Consider the following 7,026-nt stretch of genomic DNA (forward strand, 5'->3'; position numbering starts at 1 on the left):
AAATATTCATTTTTTCTGCCATGGCAAATTTGAATATGCATTTTGCCATGGCAAATGTGAAGTATGGCAGTTTTTGCCATGTCAAATCTGAATATGCAGTTTTGCCATGGAAAATTTAATCATTTTTTGTGTTGTTTTCTCATACATGGCAATTTTAATCACATAAAATACGGCAAGTTTTGGTAAATACCATGGCAAATTTGAACATGCTTTTGCCATGGCAATTTTCTCTTTCTTTTTAACATGGAAAAATTGCTTCATATTTTTTGACCATGGCAATTTACTTTCATGGAGCATGGGCAACTGTAGTTACGGAGCATGGCAATTTCTTTTGTTTGCAACATGTCCAAAAATCACTTTTGTTTGGACCACAGATTTTAGTTTAATAGATCGTGGCAAATATAGTTTATGGAACATGGCAATTTTATTATATGGACCATGGCAAATGTCTTCTCTTTTTTTTGCAGCATGGCATTTTTCTTTTTGAACGGGCCCATGGAAAATTTAGTGAATGCATCATGGGACTTATAGTTTATGGATCATGGCATTTTTTAGTCTATGCCTCATACAAATTTTCTATTTTTTGAACGGGACCATGGCAAATTTTCTTTCATGGCAGTTCGTGGAGCGTGGCAATTTTTCGTCCTTCTTTGCAACACGGCAAATTTTCTTTTTGAATGGGACCATGGCAAATGTAGTTTACGGGGCATGGTAAATTTTTAATTATATGAATCATGGCAAATTTTCTTTCTTTATTGCAACATGGCAAATTTTCTGTTTTCAATGGGACCATGGCAATCTCAGTGCATCTTTCATGGCAACGGTAGTTTATGGAGCATGGCAGATTTTCTTCCTTCTTTTACAAGCTTGCAAATTTTGTTTTCGAACAGGACCATGGCAAACTTAGTGTGTGTATCATGGCAAATGCAATTTTCGGAGCATGGCAATTTCCAATTTTAAGGACCATGGTAAATTTTCTTTCCTTTTTTGCAACATGGCAAATTTTCTTCTTTGAAGGGACCATGGCAAATTTAATGGGACCATGGCAACATTAGATTTACTCATGTTTCAAAAATAGATACCATCGCAATTTTATTTGCCCCATGGCAAATTAAGTTCAAGCATGGCAAATGTAGTTTAAGGGTCATGGCAATGTTCTTTTCCTTTAGCAACACGGCAAAATCTACTTTCCATTTGACAATGGCAATGTAACTCCTCCCCCGGCCTAGACGTCGACTAAGATGCCGACCAGGAGGTCGTCCTCCATGATGACGACCATGATTTTTTTGTTTTGTTTTTTGAAAACATGGCATTTGTTTGAATTTTTATGTGATGGCAAGTTGATATGCACCCCCGCTGCAAAACTTGCCATGTTTTTAGCTTGGGAAACAACAATATTTTCCATGGCAAATTCATACAATTTGCCATCATATAGCAGTAGAGATGTCATGGCAAATTTTCAACCAATTTTTTTCCTTGGGTATAATCAATATGCAGTTTTTGCGTTGGCATTGTTTACTGCTTAGACCATGGTAATTCCAATACTTTTAGACCATATTTTTCATAACCAGATCAATAACAGCAATTTTAATAGAAATCATTCGTATACAGCAACTCTATCAAACTTGTTGCGCCATGGCATTACATATATATGTATATATATCATTTTATACAATACTTTTCCATGTACACTTTGCAAACTTGTTGCCATGGCAAAAAAATTCTGACACAAGTCAAATTGTTTTTGTTGGCACGTATGTACTATACGCAACTGTATTGTTTTTAATTTTTATAAACACATGTTCCTGGTGCTATTTTTTGGCTTGTTTTAGTGAAGCAATAGGTAACTGGGCTGCATGTGCTTTTTTCGCTGCCAGCGTCATGTTGTGCCAACAGGAAATCATTCGGTCTGGGTTTGATCCCGCACGAAACATGTATGTTGATACAGGGGTGTGTGGTAGGGTGTTCCTCCTGCCACACGTGTGGACGGTTCTAATATTCGCCCACACATGGCACATGTGGGCTGTCTTCTGCTCACACCACACACGGTGTGTGGGCGGGTATTGCTTCCACCACACGTGTGGCAGTTATCGGTTTTCAAAATCAATACTCCTTATGCTAATCTTTGGGTCCACGTTGTCTTGTATCGTGACGGAGCACATATTTTACCTACTCCAACTTGTAGTTTCCCACGACCACACGATAGGAGAATTGCTAGCCACAGATCAGGTTCCAAAAAAGGCCATTGCAGCCTTGCCGCGTTACCTGTAAACTTGTGAACCTTTGAGTATGCTCAATCGTTATAACAACTACTCCCTACGTTTCCAAATATCTGTCTTTGTAGCGATTTTAATAAGTGACTACATACGGAGTAAAATAAGTGAATCTACACTTTAAAATATGTCTATATACATTCATAGACGATAGTCTATTTGAAATCTCTAAAAAACAAATATTTAGGAACGGAGGAAGTATATTATTATTATGGTCATTTTGCTCAAAAAATACACTGTAGCAGAATCTCTACTCCTAAGGGAGCAGTTGGTAGTCTCGCTTCCAGGTTTTTTCTAGTCCCACCTTCCATGGTTTTTTTTCGTCCTAAAAAAATCTACGAAATTTCATAGGTTAACCAGGGACAACTCCCACCTCCCAGGTTTTTTTTCGTCCCACCTCCCATGGTTTTTTTGGTACCTCGTCCCACCTCACACTAAGCCGCCACGAATCGCAAAAACCACCTACCTTAGCCAAATCAACAAATCTCTCTCATTAATGCAATTTTCTTTAGGAAACAAATAATAGATTCTTTCCTACCTTAGCCAAATCAACGGATCTCTTCTATTAATGCAATTTGCTTTAGCAAACAAATAATAGATTCTTTCCTACCTTAACCAAATCAACGGATCTCTCCCATTAATGTAATTTGCTTTAGCAAACAAATAATAGATTCTTTCCTACCTTAGCCAAATCTACGAAATCTCTCTCATTAATGCAATTTGCTTTAGGAAACAAATAATAAATTTTCAGAAAACAAATAATCTCTAATCTCTAATAATTTCTACTCCTAATGAAACAGTTGGTAGTCTCCTCCCACCTTCCACGGTTTTTTTGGTACCTCCTCCCACCTCCGCTGGTTTTTTTTCGTAGATTTTTTTCGTCCCCTCCCCTCACTTCATCGGTTTATTTTCGCGTCATCCTCTCACACAACGAAAGAAATCTAAACAGATCAGAACTTTCCATACTGGCGCAAGTTATTTAGTAATGTAGAATCAATCACGAACAATCTCTAAAGATAAAATATAAATTAATTAACCTTACCTTAAATCACTCAATTACATTAATTAGAAAACAAATAATTGATTTTCAAAAAATCGCTCAATCACGTAAACCTTACCTTAACTCACGGATGGTAATCAATCTCCAAACAAAGGAAACAATACATCGAGGGAGCAGTAAATAAACTCCCTTTCTTATGACATGTATATGACCTTTCCTTCCCTCTACGTTGTCGAGCGTTCTTGATTCTCGAGGCCGATGCTTGGGCTGCGTCACTGGGTCGTGACAGTGCTGGAGGACGAGGACGACGAGGCCGGGTGCCGCGGCCGGTGAAGGGGGCAAAGAAGGGCGGCTTCCCTGGCCCTGGCCATGGCCGTGACCCTGGGAGTTGGTGCGGTGGAAGTGGCACTTGAAGGACACGGCGTGAGTGGCCGACGCGCAGACGCGCTTGGAAGCGGGCCCGTGGCCCGTGCCGGACGGCGCCGACGCCGACCCGGGCCACCTCCTCCGCGTATTCTTGGAGCTGTGGCTGGCCGATTTACATGAAATTAATTCCCTCAGTTGTGGTAGCAAATATAATACACATAATCTATATTGTTATGTACTAGCGTGTGTGTGTGAAATAGATGGATTATGGTCCCGTACCCAATAAGATGGATATGTGTGTGCTAGAGAGAGAGAGGGAGAGGGGGAGAGAGTGAGGAAGAGGGAGGCAGAGAGTGTGTGTGAGGAATTGATGGTAAAAAGGTCGCCAATGTCACTTGATATATATGAGAATATTAATATTGAACTTTTAAAATTAATATGGCCCCGTTGCAACGCACGGGTGTTCTTCTAGTCACCAAATTTACATAGTATCCTTCTTATTTGGCCTTCCGGTCGCCATGTATGGTGCATCGGGACCTTTTGGAGCATGCTCCACATGTCATATGTTAGTAATGTGTAGTTTTCATGTGACGGGAAGAAAACATTGGGTGCGCTACCCACCAACTTGGACGCACATGAACCCTCACATCGGAACCGGTCAACATTCTTCCTGCCCTCTGCCGGTGACATCGCGGCGTCATGGATTGGCAGCGTCACCCCAAATTCAGTCGCTTACCCATAAATTGCGAGTAAAGTCCAACTAATATATGTCAACTCCAATGGGATTCTCATGTCTTGTTAGTTCATACTACTCCACGAAGAATAACCGTGTACCAGAAGGGTTGGGCGCTCTTTGCTGGGTCATTCGTGTTGTTGGTTTTCATAATTTTTATAGTTCCCCTATTTCAAAATACAAGGTGCAATAATTTTTATAAAATCCGTACCTCTTTAAGTTTGACCAAATTTATAGATAAATTTTGTATCAATATTCATAATATCAAATCGGTCTCATTAGATTCATCATAAAATAAAATTTCATATTTTATTTATTTATTTATTGCGAGGATCATATTTTATTTATTTAGAATCGTGCATGTCGATGTCAAAATTATGAACCAAATCCAAAATTAAATACCTCAATCTGTGATAACTCCAAAACTAAAGAGCATAATGTATTTATAGATAGTAAATGGTTAAAAGGGTAAATCCTAGTTAATGGCACATAATCCCGAGGATCTTGACGCCTCATTAATTAGTACTCCCTACGTATAAAAAATATAAGACGGTTTTTCGCACTATGATAGGGTCAAGCGAAAAAGTCTTATATCGGTAAAAATCGGAAACAAAAGGAACAAACGAAGTATTCAACCTCATTAATAGTGGAAGAATAAGTCGACAATAAAAAAACTTAAGTTTCAATAGTAATTACCTATGTGGTAATCGGACTTTGCAGCGCCAAGATCCATGACAAAATCAGCACACATGGCGTGAATCTCCGTGGCCTGATTTAGAAGGCGTCGAATTCCTTTAGGCCTTGCTCAACCTTGCACACATGGGTGGAGGGAGATTAAGGCCACGGCTCCTAGGATCTGCGGAGCGGCAATTTGCTGGCTCCTAGATTTTGCACTATAACTCCATCCGTCCCCGGAGCGGAGTGACGCCGAACAGGGCCTAGGTCGCGCTGCAGGCCAAAATCCCCTCGATGCTCAAGAACAGGTCCTCAGCTGGACCCGTTCCGTTTGACGGAGAATCGACCACCGCCCCATCGGCGCGGCGCACCTGGTAGGATTGAATCGTGGTAGAGATGGCATGGTTGCGATGCAGGAGCGACGAAAATAAAGGAGATCTGAAAGAGAGAGAGAGGCAGGGCCGAACGGGGAGTCTGCCTAGTTTATTTTATGGATGGGCGAGAGGCTACAGCCCCGACCACGCAACGTTGCCTCCTAGCGACCCAGTAGATCTCGTATCGTGGCAAAGTACTGACTTTATTACACGAGTACTACGTGTTTTACGTGGCCGAACTAGTGCCAAGTCACTGGATGCTGGTGCCGTCTGATATTTGGCCCAGGAGTCGGTGAGATTGGTGATCAAGGAGTTCTTAACCGTGCTTTCCACGATTTGCAGACAATGGCCCGGTCCCATCGATTGTACAGACTGCTCGCCACCACCCCGCATGGGCCCGCGAAAAAATGTACTCATGGACGCCATGTCACTGATCCACGAGAAACGATTTCAGCCGTTTGTTTTGATTGGTTTGTGCTTTCTCGACAGCTATATGTGCGTGTTTCCTGTTCGTGAACCTTGTCATAAAGGACGCATCTAGCGGACAATCGTTTGCCCACTAGCACCACCTGGCAGCCTCCCATTTTTGGTATGTTTTGGTCTCCCTCGTTTCAGAATTGGAAAGAAAGGGGCCACCGTCTCCTGCGTCCCTTTGCCTGCCCCACCCACCCTGCAAGACGCAAACGTGCTGCACTTCTCACACTTCTTTTCTCACGATCGCAAAGAGTAGGACGGGCAGCGAAATCTTTTCCGTGGTTCCATCTCCTGTAACTCCTTCCTACAATAGTATGCGACAAACAAGTTAGAAATGCATCACGTGTATTTAATTTCATTCCAAAGCAAATTCAAAAGGCTACAACTTTTAAACCGAGCGTCAAAACTAATTTCTGTTTTCACCATTAGGTTTCTCGCAGCAAGATCTTCAAAATAAGATCTCGTATGGATATGTTTCGATGAACATTTTTTTCAAGCAACTTTGCTGCCATCTGGGGCAACTTTGGTGCTACAGAAAGCAACTTTGTAGTAAATTGCCTATCGCGATTACATATTTGTCTCATGCCTTCTAAGTTGGCTACTAGTTCTATAGGAAGCAATTCAGGTGGTATATGGGGCAACTTTTAATGGCGATTTAGGCAAGTAATGTTTATATGCAGACAACATATCCTATTGTAAATAGAAACTTTGGTTCCAATTATAAATGAATTTGTTTCTAAAATGTATCTTTGGGGCACTCATGCCAGCCTCTCTAGCAACTAACTAGCATGGTTTGAGCATGTTTTGGGCGAAATAAACCATGTACTCTCGGGAGAGGATCTTTGGGCAACTCGCGCTGGTATCTCTAGCAACTAACCATCATGCGTTGGGTAAGTTTTGGACACTTTCTTCTCAAATTATCGAAGATTCTAGCCCCCGCATCCCCATGCCGCAAACCACCCCCGCATTAAAAACATCAATTCGCCCAAGAAACCTAAGACCCCACACACCCCTCTTCAACCTCTCTATCCCGCCTCTATCGCATATAGCGGGTTTAGTGAGCAACTATAGCGGATTTTTAAGCAAATCAAGTATTGACAAAAAGCTAGTCCTGATAGTACATGAAAATTG

General features: G+C 41.4%; 1 protein-coding gene across 4 annotated transcripts in view; it reads right to left on the reverse strand.

The window, feature by feature from the left end:
* The window catches only part of LOC125515499 (uncharacterized), a 29,444-nt gene extending 23,863 nt beyond the window's left edge, over window positions 1–5,581 (reverse strand). For 2 of the 4 annotated variants that reach the window (XM_048680983.2, XM_087529070.1), the window contains exons 1-2: window positions 5,069–5,581; window positions 3,392–3,802 (exon numbers count right to left, since the gene is read on the reverse strand). The gene's annotated coding sequence lies outside the window, so the exon portion shown is untranslated. The remainder of the gene's footprint in view (window positions 1–3,391; window positions 3,803–5,068) is intronic. The other 2 variants (XM_048680984.2, XM_048680982.2) reach the window with 1 other exon arrangement.
* Between the last annotated feature and the right edge of the window lie 1,445 nt (window positions 5,582–7,026).

Source organism: Triticum urartu, chromosome 6A (genome assembly GCF_056163025.1).
Source record: "Triticum urartu cultivar PI428250 chromosome 6A, HENAU_Tu73, whole genome shotgun sequence".
Lineage (NCBI taxonomy): Eukaryota > Viridiplantae > Streptophyta > Magnoliopsida > Poales > Poaceae > Triticum > Triticum urartu.